Here is a 20,522-nt window from a genome sequence, read left to right as displayed (position 1 = left end):
TCTGGTCTCGACATCTTAAGCCTATACTTCCATAAATGCAGGTTACAGCCTAACTCAAATACAATGCAAGTTTCATGTTTTCATCTGTCCAATAGATTGGTACACAGAGACATTGATGTCTGTTTTGAGGGAGATATACATCATAACAAGCGTCCAAAATACCTTGGAAAAATATTAGACAGGACACTTTGTTTTAAGGAGCCGATGACACAAACATCTAAAAATCTCAGAAACAGAAATAAAACAATGGAAAATCCAGGATCGAATGTAACAACACCTGGGAAGGAAAGATGCTACTCACCATATAGCGGAGATGCTGAGTCGTGATAGGCACAATAAAAAGATTCACACAATTAAAGCTTTCGGCCATTAAGGCCTTTGTCAGCAGTTGACACGCATGTATGCACGCACGCAACTTGCACACATGATTGCAGTCTCAGAGAGCTGAGACCACACTGCGAACAGCAGCACCAGTGCATGATGGGAGTGGCGACTGGGTGGGGAGGGAGAGGGATAGTATGGTGGGAGTGGTGGACAGTCAAGTGTTGCAGTTTAGAGGTAGGGCAGGAGAGAAGGTGCGGAGGGAGGAGGGGGTAAGTAGTGGAAAGGAGAGAAAAGGGGAGAAATAAAAGAAATTAAAAGACTGGGTGTGGCAGTGAAATGATGGCTGTGTAGTGCTGGAATGCGAGCAGGGAGGGGGCTGGATGGGTGAGGACAGTGACTAACGAAGGTTGAGGCCAGGAGGGTTACGGGAACGTATGGTGTATTGCAGGGAAAGTTCCCACCTGCACAATTCAGAAAAGCTGGTGTCAGTGGGAAGGATCCATATGGCACAGGCTGTGAAGCAGTCATTAAGATGAGAGATACCATGTTTGGCAGTGTGTTCAGTAACAGGGTGGTCCACTTGTTTCTTGGCCACAGTTTGTCAGTGGCTGTTTATGCGGACAGACAGCTTGTTGGTTGTCATGCATACATAGAATGCAGCACATAGGTTGCAGCTTAGCTTGTAAATCACATGATTGGTTTCACAGGTAGCCCTGCCTTTGATGGGATAGGTGATGTTAGTGACCGGACTGGAGTAGGTGGTGGTAGGAGGATTTATGGGACAGGTCTTGCATCTAGGTCTATTACAGGGGTATGAGCCATGAGGTAAGGGATTGGGAGCAGTGGCCCTATCCCATCAAACTGTGGCCAAGAAACAAGTGGACCACACTGTTCCTGAACACGCTGCTAAACATGATATCCCTCATCTTAATGACTGCTTCACAGCCTGTGCCGTATGGATCCTTCCCACCAACACCAGCTTTTCTGAACTGCGCAGGTGCGAACTTTCCCTGCAATACATCCTACGTTCCCGTAACCCTCCTGGCCTCAACCCTTATTAGTCACTGTCCTCACCCATCCAGCCCCCTCCCTGCTCCCATTTTCCTTTCCGCTACTTACCCCCCCCCCCCCCCCCCCCCCCCCCCGCACTTTCTCTCCTGCCTTCCGTCTAAACTGCAACACTTGCACGTTGCGTTTGTGTGTGTGTGTGTGTGTGTGTGTGTGTGTGTGTGTGTGCGCGCGCGTGTGTCTACTGCTGACAAAGGTCTTAATTGCTGAAAGCTTTAATTGTGTGAATCTTTTTATTGTGCCTATCGCGACTCAGCATCTCCGCTATATGGTGAGTAGCATCTTTCCTTCTCTGGTATAGAAACTGAAATAACATTGTCCACAAGCTCTGTGGTACTAGTTAGGGAACATCAGAAGACTCTCTTTGAGTATTGGCACTCGGATTGGTATACTCAACAGTAGTATTCTGTTTGTCTGTCAGAATCAATACCCCACATGTGAAAAAAGATAGATGTAGAACTTAAAGAATCCATGTGCACTGTTAATGGGTCAATACTATCAGCTACCATATACTGGTTACCTGTCCTGAGTCACAGTCCATCTCCTGATATCAGATGAAAGAATGTGCTGGTACATCAATACCAGAAGATTGTTGATAACCCAGAACTTCCAATACTGAATGATGTATTCTCCATGGAGCGAAAAAGATTAAGATCGATACATTCTACTGTTATTGCAGCCAAGATTCTCACTGAAAATGAAGTCCACGGCTGAAACTGCCCTGCATTCAGGAGAAACCCCATGGTTTTAATCAGTCTGGACAGTTTGTACTACTCTACAAAAGTGGAGCAAATCTTCATCACCCTGCAGCGACTGTGGTGCTGAATAACATACAATTGTTCATGTTGTATCAACATGTCCCGCAGGTGCCTACAATGGTCCTTTCAAATATTTACTGGTAGTAATGAGTGGTATTATAAACTATATGGAAGAAAACAAGAGAAAGTCCAGGATGGAATAACAACAATATTACAATAAGTATAGATTGCTATTCACCATGAAGGGGAGATGTTCAGTGTTCAGTCATGGGCAGGCAAAAGCTGCCATATGTTTAGGCTTTTGCCTTCTTCTGAAGAAGAATACAGACACACACACACACACACACACACACACACACACACACACACTCACACTCACACAAAAATAAGCACTACTCACACACACGATTGCAGTCTCTGGCTGCTGTGGTTGAACTAAATTGTCATAGCTGTGGCTGATTGGAGCAGCAATCCAGTGTGGAGGGGTAAGGAGACGGCATGGGACAAGGGTTGCTACGTGTTGTCACGAGGTTGGGGGCAGGAAAGAAGAGGGGTAGAGAAGGGAGAAAGGACAACTGGGTGTACTGGCTGAATAGAAGGCTGTATTGTGCTGGAGGGAGTAGCAGGGAACAGGGTAGGTAGGTAGAGGACAGGGACTAGCACAGGTTAACCCCTCAGCTTACAATGTCGTGTGAGAGACGTAACGTGCCGACCTGGCCAAACATCAACTAGACGTCACCAAACAAGCACATGTCGTGAGAGAGACGTTGTCGGTCAGCTGCGCCAAATGTAAATAGTACATCTCTGACCCATTGCGGAGCTTATCGAGTACACGCGGCATACACGAAGTGTTCTTTGCTGCATTCTGGCTTGCCGCCATTACAAAAATACTTTCACAATGTTCCCGATATGTAGTAAACGTGCTCATGAGGAAAGGGAGACATCCGGTGGCAGATTTTGCAGGATATTTTGACAGCAACAGTGACAGTGGTAGCAATGTTTTGCCTCCTGTACGAAAACGGTGTAAGTGGCTGGTGATTGAAGGTGATACTGACTAAGAAGAGCAAACCTACCAGCAACAATCAGAGTCGTGGATGTGGCAAAAGGAAGACATTGAACCAACAATCTGGACATATACAGAAATTCCTGGAATAAAGGAAGCAGCTTAACAGCACGCGAGTACAAGCATAAGAGAATTAGAGGTATTCTACGTAATATTTAATAGTACATTTTGGGAAACATCGTAATTAAGACGAATGGATATGCACAAGGCGTACTCAACAATAAACAGAAGAGACGAAAAATAGACCAAAAGTGGTCTCCTATTGGCTGTAATGAAATAAAAATATATATTGCGCCATGTATAATCATGGCTGAAGTAAGGAAACCATTGATTCAGATGTATTAGTCTAGGAGGGCTGTTATAGAAATGCCAATACTTAGGAAGACGATGCCATTCAGAAGATTTCTGCCCATAAGTAGATTTCTGCATCTAGCACATAACAGTTTAGCCAACAACACAGATAAGCTGTACAAACTAAGGCCAGTCATAGATACATTCAATCAAAAATTTCAGGAAGTGTACACAATGCAAGAGGATATTGCCATTGATGAATCATTAATGAAATTTAAGGGGCGCTTATCCTACAAACAATTTAACCCGTCAAAAAGAGCGAGGTTTGGTATTAAAATTTATAAATTGTGTGAGTCAAGTTCAGGATACTGCTATGATTTTAAGATATACATGGGTAGTGACAAACGTGATGCTAGTGATAGTGCCTCTGAAAGTGTGGTTCTAGAACTATCACAGTTGGTATTACACAAAGGGCATACTCTATATTTAGATAACTGGTTTTCTTCACTGAAACTTTCAAAACTCTCCTCACCAATAAAACTAATGTGATCGGAACAGTGCATTCAAACAGAAAAAATATGCTCGCAGACTTCCTGGAGGCAAAATTAAAGAAGGGAGAATATACAGTGAGGAGTTGTAATGGAATATTGGCATTAAAATGGAAAGATAAACGAGATGTTTACATGCTTTTCACAAAACATTCAACAGCAGAAATGACTGCCACAGACACACCTTTCCGCAATGCTGAAATGCATCATCAAATACAATAGAGGCATGATTGGAATTGAATGCCAAGATCAGATGCTCGCATGCTTCCCTGTGATGATAAAATGTATGAAAGGATACTGCAAGATATTCTTTTACATATTTGATGTTGCTTTATTTAACACATATATTCTGTATTACAAAATACATTGTGGCAAATGACAGAGCTATGCAGAATATAGGATTCAGATTGCAGAATCATTGTTGAAAACTACACCTTTACAGGAATATAATCGGAAGGGACGATTAACATCCGGCGATATACCACAAAGACTGCATGCACAACATTGGGCACATTTTTCCAAACATATTGATCCAACACCATCAAAAGTAAATCCGGCGAGAGCTTGTGTAGTGTGCAGAAAGCATAAACAACGCAACGAAACTCCATGGGAAAGCAAAAAGTGCAGGGCTGCATTACATGTGCCAGATTGTTTTGAGCGAAATCATACAATCGAAGACTATTAAATTCGTGTATATGTCACTGTGAAGACGTTGCGTTTGAAAATATGTTTGCCAACGTACTAATGTAACAGGTCCCAGAATGTTTTGACCAAAATATTATACAGTCATTGCATTGTTGTAAATATTATTATTAAGATGTATTTCATCAATGTATGTTTGCTTATAAAGGGAAATAAAACGTTTGTGAATATATCATTGCGTTTGAGACAATGAACATTTAGTTTCCAATAGGCAACTAATCGTCATAATTTATGATACCTGTAGAAATGTCATGTTACTGGTATCTCACACACGTAATTACAAATCCTGAGGGCGTCTGCATGACTTTGGATGCCGCCAGGCGTAGTGCACCGCAGTCTTAGCATGTGTAAGTGCCGGGAATCTTAAGGCACATCCATACCTTGCAGCCACTTACGGCTCATGCTAACGGAACTTAAATCGTAAAGCAAAGGGTTTAGGGCAGGTGGGTTATGGGAGTGTAGGACATATTGCAGGGAGTGTTTCCAATTACACAGGTCAGAAAGGTTGATGTTGGTAGGAAGGATCCAGGTGACGCATACTGTGAAGCAGTCACTGAAGTAAGCACATCATGTTGGGCAGCATGTTCAGCAACTGGGTGGTCAGCTGTCTCTCTGGCAGTTTTCAAGTGGCCATGCATGAGGAAAGACATCTTGTTAGCTGTCAGGCTCGCATAGAAAGCTAGCTGTCTGCATGAATGGCTGCCAACAAACTGTGGCAAAGCCATAGCTGGTTCACCCAGTTACTGAAAATGCTGTCCTGCACAATGTGCTTCACTTCAGTGATTGCTTCACAGCCTGCACCAACTGGATCCTTCCTACCAAAACCAGCTTTTCTGACTTGTGCATGTGAGAACTCTCCCTGTAATAAGTCCTACATTCTCAAATCCCCCCTCGTCTTAAATTCCACTAGTCCATATCCTGCACCTGCCTATCGCATTCCTTGCTCCCCCTCCAGCACAACACAGTCTTCTATTCCACCAATGGTCATTTTTCTCTTCTCTACTTCTCTCCTTTTCAGCACCCATATCCCCCCCCCCCCCCTCAAATCTTCAAACCTCATGACAGCACCTAGCAGCCCTATCACGCCCCACCACATCCTTGCACACTCCCACAAGCAGCACTACACTTTGCCCCATCCCCGACATGCTATCCCTAACCCTCTAACCCTCCCCCTCCCAACTCATGTGCCGCCTCCTTACCAACACCACCCACACGAGATTGCTTCTCCCATCAGGTGCAATTATAACACATACTGATCACAGCATCCAGAAACAATGAATTGTGCTTGTATGCATGTTTTCTACTTCAGAAGAAGGGCTTTTGACCAAAAGCTTACATGTAAACCGATCTATTTGTTGCACATGTCTGAGACTCAACATCTCCTCTTTATGGTGAGTAGCTATCTGCCTTTTTTTCATAATATTGTATTTGAACTACAGAAAAGACCTTGATATCTGCCTATAGCTTTTCTTATTTGTGCTATATGAAGCTGGAGAGCTGTGTAGTAATTTAGTTATCTTTATACAGGGTGCCTCTCCTAAAAGTTATCAGCTGCATTTTCTCTTGTGGCTCTGATGATATTTGCAATTTTGGTTTTGCATTTTGTAGCTGGAGCCATCCCCAGCAATCATTGCCCAGTGTTAAAGAACGTGTTAGCTTGTTTCCTGTTGCAAACAAAATGGTTCTTAAATCAGGACGTCACATGCCCGTTTGACAGACTGCTCCAAATTAGTCTACTCTGATGATCATTATACTGCAATGTATTGACAGGGTCAGTAAAACAAGACTAAACTGCAATCCAGCAGTGACTTTGCAGTGCTGAATGCTTGGTGATAGTGGACAGGGCAGGCCAGGGCAGTGCACAAAGTTGAGGCCTGAGTAGCCCAGATGCAAAAGCCGCTAACTGCATGATAAGCAAAAAATGAGATAATCACGAAAAACTTGTCCCATCCAAATTTTTAGAGTTAAAGACTTCATTTCTTTTCCAACAATAAGAAAAAAAATTAATTATGCAATATTAATTGGTGAACTCTGCAATTATGTTTTATACGTTAAAATTTTAAGTGAAATATTGACTTAGCAGTTTGACCCGGTTTATGCAGTTAGCGCAGGTTTTGAAAATGTATCAATCCAATTACAACACAAACATTTGGTTGTAAAATCCACTATTTGGTGATATATTAGGAATGACAGAAAGGTGGAATTTACTTATTGTGAATATAAAAAGAATACATTTTATTTCAAAGAAAGGTCCAAAAATTCTGCAAAATTGGCATATAAAAATACAAAGGTGACATTTTACCAGAAAAACTAACCGACTTAATGTCAAAAGAGAGCAATGTTAATTTTTTTTAAAAAAATCACACTATCACATTTTTGATATCACAAGATATTGTAGAAAAAAAAATCAGCTCCAAATTGCATCTTAGTAAAACATCGACAACATTTTAGAAAAGAATAAAATTAGCAAAAAGTTGCATCTTAGTTAAAAGAGCAACAGAAGCTTCTAGAAAATGAAATTAGCTGAAAATTGCTTTTAAGTGACATCAACACTGCCCATAAACTCAAAATCACTTCTGGCTTCTTCTGATGGCCGGCAGCAGCAGGCGTGACTCTAGAAGTGCCTTCCTGCTTGTCCAACACCTAAGTGTAGAATTTGAGTTTGTTGTTGGTCACACAGTCTTCACCAAAGTGGAGCTCCAAACGCTTTTTGACGTCTCAAAATTTGGCTTCTGGGAGTTCTACGCAGCTGTGATTGGTGTTGGGCCGTTTCCTCTGTTGAAATTTTTTCATCTCTTCAGGATGCTCTTTCCCTCTCTGGAATCCTTCCATGTATATCATAAAAAATAGTGCCAATGGCTTTCATTGCATAACATTGCTTTAATATTAGTTTTCCTTTCTTACCTTCGTGTTTTGAACATTTCTTTTCCACTGATCAGAATGCCTCTTCCTTTTCTGAATGGGATTGTCGCCCCAGCCTCATTCTGATCACTTGCAGCTACAATGCTGGGTTTGACTTCTTGCAGAATTCCTAATATTTCAATTACTCCCACTTCATTTGTACCATCTTCTATATCTAAACCGTCCACAAAATCACTTATTTTCTTCAAAATACTCATGCAAATATACCAACAAACATCCTGCTGATCAGCTGAGCTATGCTTACTGGCATGTATTTTGATAACGCATCGGCAGCAAGAGCTTCACTGTTGCATATGCATTCGTTACAGTGCAGCCAACCTAACTCTGAATAAGAAAAATATCCCTTTTAATCATAACAAACTGAAAAGGTAGCTCTGCATGTCTAGATTTGTAAGTCTGATGTCAGTTGACGTGCTTTGCATCTGGTCATGGCACGGCGACTGCAATGTCTGTTGAACTTCATGAGTTTTGCAAACGTTTGACACTTAAGCCTTTTCACTAGAAGACAACATGCAGTTAGCGGCTTTTGCAACCAAACATGATGATCTACAGCCATTAACAATGGTTTATCGCTGCATTTGCACCCTGAAACCTACTCTGCCGCGTAGGTGTGCAAAAAAATCTACACGGTGGTGTGCTCAACTCAAAATAGACTTCTCTTTCTCTCTCTCTCTCTCTCTCTCTCACACACACACACACACACACACACAAACGTCGAAGGAAGGAAATAAATAAATAAATAAATACAGACCAGAAAACCATCACCATATTCAAATAGCCATGTACCATAAATAATCGCTAGGATGAAAAGTCAGGAAAGCAACTGAGAGAAAGCTGAAGTAATGCCTAACATGCCATGCTAATAAATATATAAATAAAAGATCAGGAAGCTCTGCACAAATAATTAGTAAAAATGGAGATAAAACACTATAGAACCACAAAAATATATTGTTTATCATGAAAAAACAAGCCATCATCACCATCATAGCAAAATATTTTTGATACAGACAATCAGATTCAAGAACTAATAAAATTGTCAAGAAAGGAGAAATTCTGAAAATAAAGTTAGAAACAGCTGAAAATAAAATGGCTGACATACATATGGATATCAGACACAGCAGCAAAGTAGTGGTGGTGGTGGTGGTGGTGGTGGTGGTGGTGGTAGGAGGGGCGAGGGAATCTGAATATCCCAGTCGACTTGGCTGAGGGAAAAAATTGTGAACTATCAGAAGGAATAGAAAACATTGTTAACAGATGCATGCCAACTAACTAAGTAAATGAAACCAGGCGTGGCTTAAATCAAAGAAACAGTATCTGAGGCAATTAAGACACTTACACTGAATAATGTAGTAAAAGATCGTACTGATCCCCCATGGTACACAAGCAGGTCAGAACACTGTTCCAGAAGCAATGAAAAAAAGCATTCCAAATTCAAAAAATACAATAGTTCCAAGACTTGCCATGTTTTACTGAAGCTTGAAACTTAGTGCAGTCTTCAGTGTGAGATGCTTTTAATAGATTCCACAACAAAATTCTGGCTTGAAATCTGACAGAAAATCCAAAGAGATTCAGGTCCTATGTAAAGTACACCATTGGTAAGGCATAATTAATACCTTCATTGCATCATACCATTGGTAATATTACTGATGACAGTACCACTGAAACAGAGTTATTAAACACAGTTTCTGAAATTACTTCGCCAAAGAAGATGAAGTAAATATTCCAGAATCTGAATCAAGAACAACTGCCAATATGAATAACTTCAAAGTAGGTATCCCTGGCATAGCGAAGCAGCTTAAACTATTTAACGAAAGTCAAGTCTTCCAGTTCAGATAGCATACCAATAAGGTTCCTTTCAGAGTATGCTGATACTTAGCAATCATATAAAACTGCTTACTCAATGAAATATTCATACCAGAAGACTGGAAAGTTGCACAAATTACACAACTATTCAAGAAAGTAAATAGAAGTAATCCACTGAATTACAGACCCATATCACAAACACTGATCTGCTGTAGGATTCTGGAACACACTATGTGTTCAAACATTATGAATTAAGTTGAAGGTAAAGGTCTATTGACACACAGTCGGCATTGTTTCAGAAAATGTCATTCCTGCGAAACATAACTAGCTCTTTATTTGTACAAAGTAATGAGTGATATCAACAGGGGATCTCCAATTGATTCCATATTTCTAGATTTCCACAAGGCTTTTGACACCAGTCTTCACAAGGGACTTGTAATTAAACTGCACGGCTTTGGAGTACCGCTTCATTTGTAACTGGATTCATGATTTCCTCTCACAAAAGTCACAGTATATAGTAATTGCTGGAAAGTCACTGAGTAAAACAGAAGTGATGTCTGGTGTTCCCCAAGGAAATATTATGAGCCCTCTAATGTTCCTAATCTACTTAAATGACTTAGGAGAATCTGAGCAACCCTCTTTAATTACTTGCAAACAATGCTGTCATTTGCTGTTTAGTAAAGTAATCAGAAGATCAAAAGCAATAGCAAAACGATTTATACAAGATATCTCTATGGTGTAAAGAGTGGAAACTGACATTAAATAATGAGAAGTGTGAGGTCATCCACATGATTACTAAAAGAAATCTGTTAAATTTTGGTTACATGATAGTTCTCACAAATTTAAAGGCTGTCAATTCAGATACATACCCAGGAATAACAATTACGATTATGAACAACTTGAACTGGAATAACCATTCAGATAATGCTGTGTGGAAGGCAAAATCAAAGACACTGTTTTATTGGCAGAATGCATAGAAGATGCAACAGTTGTACTAAAGAGACCAACCAAGCACCACTTGTTCATTCTCTGCTACAGCACTGCTGTGCTGTATGTGATACTTACAAGATAGGATTGATGGAGGACATAAAAAAAGTTCAAAGAAGGCACCTTCTTTTGTATTATCATGGACTGGGGAGTGTGTGTCATGGATATGATAAGCAAATTGGGATGGCAATCATTAAAACAAAGGCATTTTTCACTGTGTGAGACCTTTTCATCGCCAATTTTCTCCTCTGAATGTGAAAATATTTTATTGTCTTGTCACCAACCTATGTGGGGAGAAATGATCATCATAACACAACAAGAGAAATAAGAGCCAATACAGAAAGGCTTAAGTGTTCATTTTTCCCACACACTATTAGAGAGGTGAGTGGTAGAGAAATAGTCTCAAGTTGGTTCAAAGAACCCTCTGCCAGGCACTTCATTGTCAATAGCAGAGTAATCATGTAGTTGTACCTTCATGTGAAGGTACTAAGGTGATTAACACAGCAGCGAAAGTAGTTTAGCTTAACCTTCAAGTAAAATTTATCAACCAGTAAATCAACAAATTTTCTCTGAAAAGAAAATCGCACATAATAGCACCCTTACTTAATTTCATAGTTGTCTTACCAAAGGCATGGCAAGATGTACAGAAGATTGTCTCCTTTGTGAACAACTTGGAAGCTGGGGTAAGAACCTAGAATTAGTTACTCATAACTTAAAACAGCACTCCTCACAATGTATTGGTCAAAGAACAGACAGGGTGATGTCCATAACTCATTAAGATGAGGAGCATAGGTAAAAGGTAGTAACACAATTCTGAAAGCTTTTCTTGAAATGAAACTAGAGAGAAATAAATATCTGGAATCATTGTTTCAGGAAGAAATGTTAGTACATTCAGTGCTGCAGAGATTGCTGAAAACAAGAACATCTAACTGGACACTGTCCAGCACATGTTAATGCATTTTGAATTGGAAAGTGATGAAAACCAAAATGGAGAAAACATGAGGATGCATGGTAATAGAAGGGAATAGATCTGAAACAAATACCAAAAACCAAAGGGTAGGTATGCCCTCTTAGACTATTGGAGCAGTGTGTGGATTGTATGGTTACAGCTACCAAAACAAAAACCCATCAGACCACTCAGGGTTTAACCAAAATGAGAGAAGATTATGGATCAAGAGATCACTAAGGACACAGTCACAAGACCTTAGGCCAGAGGAAAAGGTAAAGATGGCCAGAGGAGAAGGTAAAGATAAGTCCAAAAACAAAAATTAATTCCAGCAAATGCCAGCAAAGGAATAACATTAAAATGACCAACAATGAGCAATAGGAGTTATTAGTGGAACAGGGAATGGCTTAAAGAGAACTAATTTCTCTGATCATTATGGCAAAGAGCAACACTATTTAGACACAAGTCCTATTCAGCTTCATACTCAGAGGTTTGTGCTATTTCAAAGAAGCAGCACAATGTATTATTAAAATGAGATGTTAATATTCCACAACTTCCAACATCCACATCTACAAAAATACTTCGCAAGCCAGCATATGTTGCATGGCAAAAGGTACCGTGCACCACTTCTTCTTGTGTTACAGTCTTTATGCAAAATGTATGTCAGAGGCAGTAGAATCATTCTGCAGTGAGCCACAAATGACAATTTTAATAGTTTTTCATGAATAGTACATTGCCTTCCCTTCAGTTTGCAAAGTATCTCAGTAACACTCTCATGTTGATCGAAATAACCAGTAAGGAATCTAACAGCAAACCTCTAAATTGCTTCAACGCCTTCCTTTAATCGACTTGATGGTGATCCCAAACACTCAAGCAGTATTCAAGAATGGGTTTCACTTTTATTGTTTATGTGATCTCCTTTACAAATGAGCTACACTTTCCTAAAATTCTCTGAATATGCCATGTCGACCATTGGACTTCCCCAGTACCAGCCTTATGTGCTAACTCCAATTTTCCTACTCATCTGCATTAACTTATACATTTAGAGCAAGCTGCCATTCAGCACATCAGATGGAAATTCTGCCCCAGTCATCCTATATGCTCCTACAGTCACTCAATGACAACACTTTCCCCATACACTATGGAGCCATCAGCAAACAGCCATAGATTGCCGCTTACCCTGTCCATCATGTCATTTAGAGAACAAGAGCAGTCCTACCGCACTTCCCTGGAGCACCTATGATGAACACTCACCATCTAGGACAAAATATTGGGTTCTATTGTTTAAAATATGTCTTTGAGCCACTCACATATCTGAGAGCCCATCCATACGCTCACACCCTATTTAACAGTTTGTAGTAGTGTACTGTGTCAAACACTTCCCGGAAATCTAAGAATATGAACTCTGCTTGTTGCCCTTCAACCATGGTTCGCTGGATATTAAGGAGAAAAGGGCAAGCAGAGTTTCACATGCGTGATGCTTTCTAAATCTCTGCTGATTTGTGGACACTAGCTCTTCTATCTGAAGGAAATTTATTGTATTCAAACTCGGAATTTTCTCACGAATTCTGCACAGCAAGCCAAAGTTACAGATACTGGCCTGCAATTTTGCACGGTCATTCTTGTACCCTTCTTATATACGTGAGTCACCTGTGTTTTACTCCAGTCACTTAGGAATTCGTGCTAGGTGATATATTTATGAAAAATGCATGCTAAGTAAGTTAGAACTGACAAAGAGTACAGTCTGTAAAACCAAACTGGGGTTCCATTTGGACCTGGTAACTTACATTTGTTTTCAAGTCTTTCAGTTACTCCTCAACACTAGGGATGTCTATGTCCTCCATATGAAAGTTTGTGTGATAGTGAATGAAAGTATGTCTGTATGATCCTCCTGTGTGAATGATTTTTCTAAATGTGAAATTTAAAATTTCAGCTTTTCTTTTGCTGTCTACTACTGTCACATCAGTTTTGTCCACAAGTGACGGACCAAAACCTTTAACCTGCTTAGTGATTTCACAAAGGACTAGAATTGTCTTGGGTTCTCAGCAAGATCTTTCAGTAAGGCATGATGGGGGAAGAGGAGGTAAAGCTCATTTGGTCTTTTTATAGACAAATGAATTTCTACTAACCTTTCCCTAGCCGGCCCGGTTAGCCATGCGGTCTAACGCACTGCTTTCCGAGTGGGAAGGCATGCAGGTCCCCAGCACAAATCCGCTCGGTGGATTAGGGTCAAGGTCCGGTGTGCCAGCCAGTCTGTGGATGGTTTTCAAGGTGGTTTTCCATCTGCCTCGGCAAATGCGGGCTGGTTCCCACTGTTCCGCCTCAGTTACACTATGTCTGCGATTGCTGTGCAAACACTGTCTCCATGTACGCGTACACCATAATTACTCTACCATGCAAACATTGGGGTTACACTCATTGGTGCAAGACGTTCCCAGGGGAGTCCACTGGAGGCCGAACCACACAATAACCCTGGGTTCAATGTGGGGTCACGGTAGGGTGAGTGGACTGCTGTAGCCTGTTGTGGGCTTGTGTACCACTGAGGGCTACGGTGGAGATGAAGCCTCTCCGTCGTTTTTAGGTCCCCAGTTCAGTACAATACAATACAATACAATAAAACCATTGCTGTAAACATTTCTGTGTTCTTTTCCTAACCAAGAAAAATGGTTCAAATGGATCCAAGCACTATAGGACATAACATCTGAGGTCATCAGTTCCCTAGACTTAGAACTACTGAAACCTAACTAAACCAAGGACATCACAGACATCCATGCCCGGGGTAGGATTCGAACCTGCGCCGTAGCAGCAGCGTGGTTCTGGACTGAAGCGCCTAGAACCGCTCAGCCACAGCAGCCGGCCTCCTAACCAAGAGTGCAACAATCTCTGCTTCCTCAGCATTTTCTGAACTTTATTATTAAACCAAGTAGATCCAAAATAATGGATTCCATTGCACCACAATGTAAACAAATTAAATGTCCAATAATGGCCGGTCGCGGTGGTCTAGCGGTTCTGGCGCTGCAGTCCGGAACCGCGGGACTGCTACGGTCGCAGGTTCGAATCCTGCCTCGGGCATGGGTGTGTGTGATGTCCTTAGGTTAGTTAGGTTTAAGTAGTTCTAAGTTCTAGGGGACTTATGACCTAAGATGTTGAGTCCCATAGTGCTCAGAGCCATTTGAACCATTTTTTTTTGTCCAATAATGTTAAATGTTATGATAGGAGACAGTATCTGCAATCAATGGTTGAGATGAATCATAGAGTTAATCTTGTACTGGGAGGCTGCGTGCCCACAAACATTGTGCAATTGGTTTTAGTAAGCATTGAACCCAGTATGTGTCTAGGTATTCTGGAGGAAACTAACAAAGGCGAGGTAGTTACTGATCCTAAAAAAGGTTTACAAATATTATGAAGGCATGGAAAATTAGCAGTAGAAATAAGAACAAGTATAGGCACTACTTTGAGAAAGAGAAAATGACAGTCTTACAAAGTGAAAAAGAAATTAAGAGAAAGATGTAGGGGAAAAAACTTTGGAGGTTGGGATCACCAACGAAATGAATGAAATAGAAGTTAGTTTTGAGAATATTTTCTCAAACAAGACAGGTGTGATTTATGAGACATCAGTGTCCATAGCTATGCTGCCTCTCTGCCCAGTTGTCTGCAAACGCAACAGGCTGCTAAGGTTATCTTCTGCTGAGTGAGGCTGCAGAAAACTTGGGTAGTTCCTGCTGACTGTGCTGTGGGCAGACTGAGCCCAATGTACATAACCAGAAATGAGCCCAATGTACATAACCAGAAACAAAGCACCTAGGACTCTCTCTGGTGAAAACTTCATGCACTCAGTTTTAGATCAACTTTTAATTTAATTGTTAATTTTAACAAGCTATTTAACAAACGAATATGAAGTGCATAATCCAAATTGCTTCTTAATTTGAAGTCAATTATATTACATCTTTTAGGCAACATCTTCGTTACATTTTAATACTGCACAGTAAAAGTGTCTGTCCTCTTCTCATCCCACCTTCATTCCTCCTCTATGTATGTACGATACAAAATGGGTGTATTAAGATGCTGGATTCTGCTGAACGTTATCACAAGTCTACAACAATGCCGTTTCTTTTATTGTAAAGCCTATGACTATGTTCTTCTTAAAGAAATTTGAATTTTCACAACGTGTGATTAATCTAGTGCAGTTTTAAGAATTTTAAATTCTGTATGTTGTCAATCTATGTTGTCTACTTATTTAGGAAAAATTTTAAATATTTTCAGTCTGCACTGCCTACTTTAATATTTGTTTATTAATATTTTATTTTATTTTACTTTATTTTTAGATCTGAAGGTGATCAATAAACATGAAACTGAAATAGCAAATATTAAAAATATATGAGATCCCTTACAGAACACCACATAGGCTATATGGAAGTGCCAGCACTCAACTTTATCATCATCTCACCGTCACTGCCACCATTACCACCACTACAAACACAATGTTACACCCCAGATCCACTCGTAGTTAATTACAGTTAACATAAATACTTGACTTGCAGGTTGTTGAAATGGCATCACCTAGTAAGGTTTGCAGCAGGCCATGGACCACACAAATAAATAAGTTAATATTGTGTATCACAGTTGCTTCAGAGAAGAGTTTTTTAACTGGTATCACAATTACACCATTCAGGACGTAACTGTCTTTGGGCATGATGATTAGACCTACACAGCAAATATTACAAGAGATGATGATCATTCATTACACTTTGTAAAATGTACAGAAAGAGGTGAATAAGTGTAACATAATGTTTCAATTTTTGTATTCCTAAGCTGTGAATAACTAAACAAGTTTGCAGAATTTCCTTTCCCCACTAAAATTAATGTAGTACAAAACATAAAAAGAAAAAAATATAAATTTCTGTTTTCATACTAGAAGCAGCTTAAAAGTGATACAGGAAAGGCCACCACACATGAGTGATGCATTAGACTAAAGACCTCACATTGAAACAAATCTCTCAGAATGTGGGGGAAAGCTCTTACAGGTTGGTATGGCTAGACCAACTCAGCTGGATTTTCAGCACATCTAAAGTTCATCACAATGACCCACTGAATCTATGTTTGGCCTCCCTCTGCAGCACTGAGCCACACCAGTCCATCTCAGGTCCTCCAAATATGCCTCAGTTCAGACCATTAAGAATTGATTAAACTGACCAACAGGTGTGAAACTAACAACCTGTTTAACTTTTATCTTTAGCAGAGGGTAAACTGACAGACAAAAGTGTAAGTACGATGGTGTGCTGAAGTGATGCCTCTGGTCCCCCCCCCCCCCCCCCCCTCAATATTGGCTGAGATATTACATACCATGCACATAACTCAGTTGACTTCCCCACGTAGCTGATACAAATTACAGTCCTTTGTCATTAGAGGGGCTCCATTAACATTCTACATTTTTATTCTTCATGTCTGCATATTTATTTCTTAACATAGCCACCCTATCAATGGACACATTCCTCCTACCAGGAGATGAGTTTGTTGATACTGTGACTGTAGAATGTTTGACTTTGTTGATGAAGCCAATACCTCACCTCTACTTGCACATATTCATCACCATCAAAGTCAAGTTCTTGAAGAAGCTCTTTCAGTTTTGGAAATTGATAAAAATTGGATGGAGCCAAGTTGGGACTGTATAGAGCAGGGGTTTCTGAACTTTCACACTGATGGAACACTTTGAAAATCCTGGTACTTTGATAAACACAGATTAGTATCGTCAAAATGTTGAGAAAAAACATGCTATGTTATTATAGTTTTTTGTGGAGCAATTATTCACTTTGCATGGAATACAGTTCGTGAAACCCTGGTATGGAGGATGATCAATGACAGTGAACACAAGGCATCCGATTGTTGCATGTCGCAGTGCTGGCCACAGCCTAGCACTGACTGAAGTCAGCCAGGGTGCCCAGTACACATAAACTGGATCTTAGACTCCTTCCTTACTGGACAACAGTTCTTCATAAGGAATGGAGACAAGTCCAGACAGACATGACAGATTGCAGCAAGAGTCCCACGAAGCTCGGTGTTAGGTCCTGTCCTTTATACCATATACACAAATGACATTCCTGAGCAGATACCTATGCTGTTAATACTGCCACATACAAAAGTTGTTGCAGCCTCCTCCATATACACCGCAACCTTCAACAACACCCGGACATGATAACACTGTGGTGTAATCTATGGAAGAGAAAGATCAGCTTCAGAAACTTCCAGGCAATCTATTTCACCCCCCCCCCCCAAAAAAACACCCTCACTGACTGTCAACTCACCACTGATGGCAGAGAACTGACCTGGAGAAACTCAGTAATTAACTAGGCCTTGAAATAGATCGTCACCTAACAGGCAACAAGCATCTCACCACTGCAGCAAAAAAGGTTGTGCATTTTTCTGTAGGTTGTATCCCTTCCTGAAAGGTGATGGATTAACCGTACATGTAGATTCCTCTTCTGGCATCAGCTCATACATCTGGTCATCTTGTATGGCTAGGAAGTGTGACCTATGGCATCAAAGACAGCAACATCTCCAAAACAAAGTTTTCCCAACATACACATAAGAGACCTTTTCGGCCAACCCACCATTTACACACTTATTCAGGACACATCCACAAAATTTTACAGGACAACACACATTTTGTCCTACATTCTCATTCAAAATTTAGGACATGAACCACCAAAAGCACCACACAAACACACAGAATTAACCCTTATGCACCACTTTAGGGACCAATAACACACATACAAAACACCAACCACAAGCTTACACACTGAAAACACACACACAACTCCAATCCCTTATCTTCACAAAATCCCCTAGTGCATTCTGAAATCAGACGAGCACAGTCCAGTGGTACTTCATACACAACATATCTAACCATAGCCTTCACAAACAGCACTGTCACACTGAAGGACAGGGTGCTCCATGTGTGGACAAACTCTTTGAATTTGAAACTCAATTACAGCATGCTGTTTTTCACGCACTGAAATAGTTACATTACACATGCCACATTACAGTATTCAATTTGGAGTCCTGTAGCAGCGAAGGTTTGTAATTTGCATCAGCAAAGTAGGAATGTTGACTATATAATATGTGTGACATGTAATACTACAACCCATATTGAGAACAGAATAAAAAATTCATAGGCATTATTTTTCAGCATGCCCTCTTATTTACATATTTGTCTGTTTCTGTTTATCATTAGGTAATGATCAACACTGAACAGGTTGCTAATTTCACATGTGATGGACAGTCTTATCAATTTGTAATAGCCTCTTGCCAAGCCAAACCTAGGTGTGTGTCAGGGAGCTCAGATGTACTGGTGCGGCTCAGTGCTGCAGAGTAAGATCAAGTCTAAGCTTGATGGGTCAGAGTGACACACTATCAATGTATTGAAAATCCAACTGAGTTGGTCAAGCCACACCAGTCTTGCTGTGTTTCCCCCTTACACTATAAGGTTTGTTTTGATGCAGAGCCATTTGGCCTAATGCATTGCTCATGTGTGATGGCCTTTACTGCATTACTTTTAAACTATTACTAGTGTGAAAAATAGAACCTTATACGAGTGTGTGCTGTAAAGTAATGCCTCAGAATTCTTAATATGAAAACTCATAAAGGTTTTTAAATAAAAACATACGTTATTAACATTCTACATCTTTAGTTTGCATATGTAGAAATCTGCAGCCCTCTGCTCCTTTGAACTGTAGCTTGTGCCATGGCGATGTATAACTCAACTTTGTTGGTGCATGAGAAACAGTGTGCTGTAATCAAGTTTCAGATTCAAAGCAAGAGTTTGTTGACACATGAATCACCCTCTCCTTCAGCAAGACAATGCCAGACCACACACACACACAAGCACTGCGACACCTGCAACAATCCAGCACCTCTGATTCACTGATAACAATCATCCTCCGTATGGCCCCGACTTGGGCCCATCCAATTTTCACCTGTTTCCAAAACTTAAATATCACCTTCAAGGACTTAAATTTCGTAGTGATGCACAGCAGAGGTGAGGTTGTGGCTCCATCAACAAAGGCAAACACTAGTCTTCAGTGCTGATATCAACAAACTGGTCTCTCACTGGGAGAGACGTGTTTTTCACCAGGGTGATTATGTTGAGAAATAAATATTTAGACATGAAAAATAAAGATGCAGAATGTTAATAATGTTTGTTTAAAAAGTTTTAAGACCTCTCATAAAAATTTCAAGGTATTAGTTTGTACTTCTGAATTTTATTATTTCTATATATTTTGTAATACTGACCCCCTTTTAAAATGTTACTGCATCTTTCTCATATATTCCTGCATTCAGAATCATCTGACAGGAATCAGGATTTATGTGCCCAAAAAATGAGGTGAAACAGCCATAGGGAAATCAGTTCCTCATAGCTGCACCTACTTGCAAAGTACTGAAATGAGCAGTTAATATCTCGTGCAGGGTCAGGGTGTATACGTGGACAAGGAAAAAAAAAATTCCTGGATTTTTCCCCGATTTCCTGGTTAAAAATACACTTTCTCCCGGGTGACAGTACATTTTCCCTTATCAATCCTTTGAATGTTTATGGTTTTATACACAGGCGTAGAATTTCCCGGCACTTTAGAAAACGAAACTCAGGGATAAAGATACATTTTGGAAATATCTTTGATGTGCAGCAACATGTACGCTGCGTATTTTCGTATTACAGCAGCACACATTGGAATTCCACCAAACACCACTTGTTACTTTCCAAATAACTGAAATAGAGATTTCGATGCGCTTTTGTAAGCCTTTCGTAGCTCATGTCGTGATCTCGCCAGCCGATGACAGCGGATATTCAGAGAATAGGACACGTGATGTAGTCAGCGAACAGCAACATCACTGTTAAGAAGCACAAACACACAAACAGGGAAAGTTAATAGTTTAAATTAATATACATAGTGTTGCTACAAGAAAAGCAAAGCTTCCACATATAATATTGGTCTCAAGCTGCAAGAGAAGCTAAGCTTTCGCATACACTGTTGATCTTTTTTGCGCGTGTTACACTTTAAGATATCACACACAAATGTGCCAGTAAAATTTTTAATAATGACATAAATGTCTGATCT

General features: G+C 40.3%; 1 protein-coding gene across 5 annotated transcripts in view; it reads right to left on the bottom strand.

The window, feature by feature from the left end:
• LOC126469889 (uncharacterized) overlaps positions 1 to 20,522 on the bottom strand; it is a 425,616-nt gene that overhangs the window by 64,093 nt on the left and 341,001 nt on the right. The gene's annotated exons all lie outside the window — the stretch shown is intronic.

The sequence above is a fragment of the Schistocerca serialis genome, chromosome 3 (assembly GCF_023864345.2).
Source record: "Schistocerca serialis cubense isolate TAMUIC-IGC-003099 chromosome 3, iqSchSeri2.2, whole genome shotgun sequence".
In the NCBI taxonomy this organism is placed as follows: Eukaryota; Metazoa; Arthropoda; class Insecta; order Orthoptera; family Acrididae; genus Schistocerca; species Schistocerca serialis.
The sequence above is the reverse complement of the archived record's forward strand: the minus strand, read 5'-3'. Positions and strand labels throughout refer to the sequence as shown.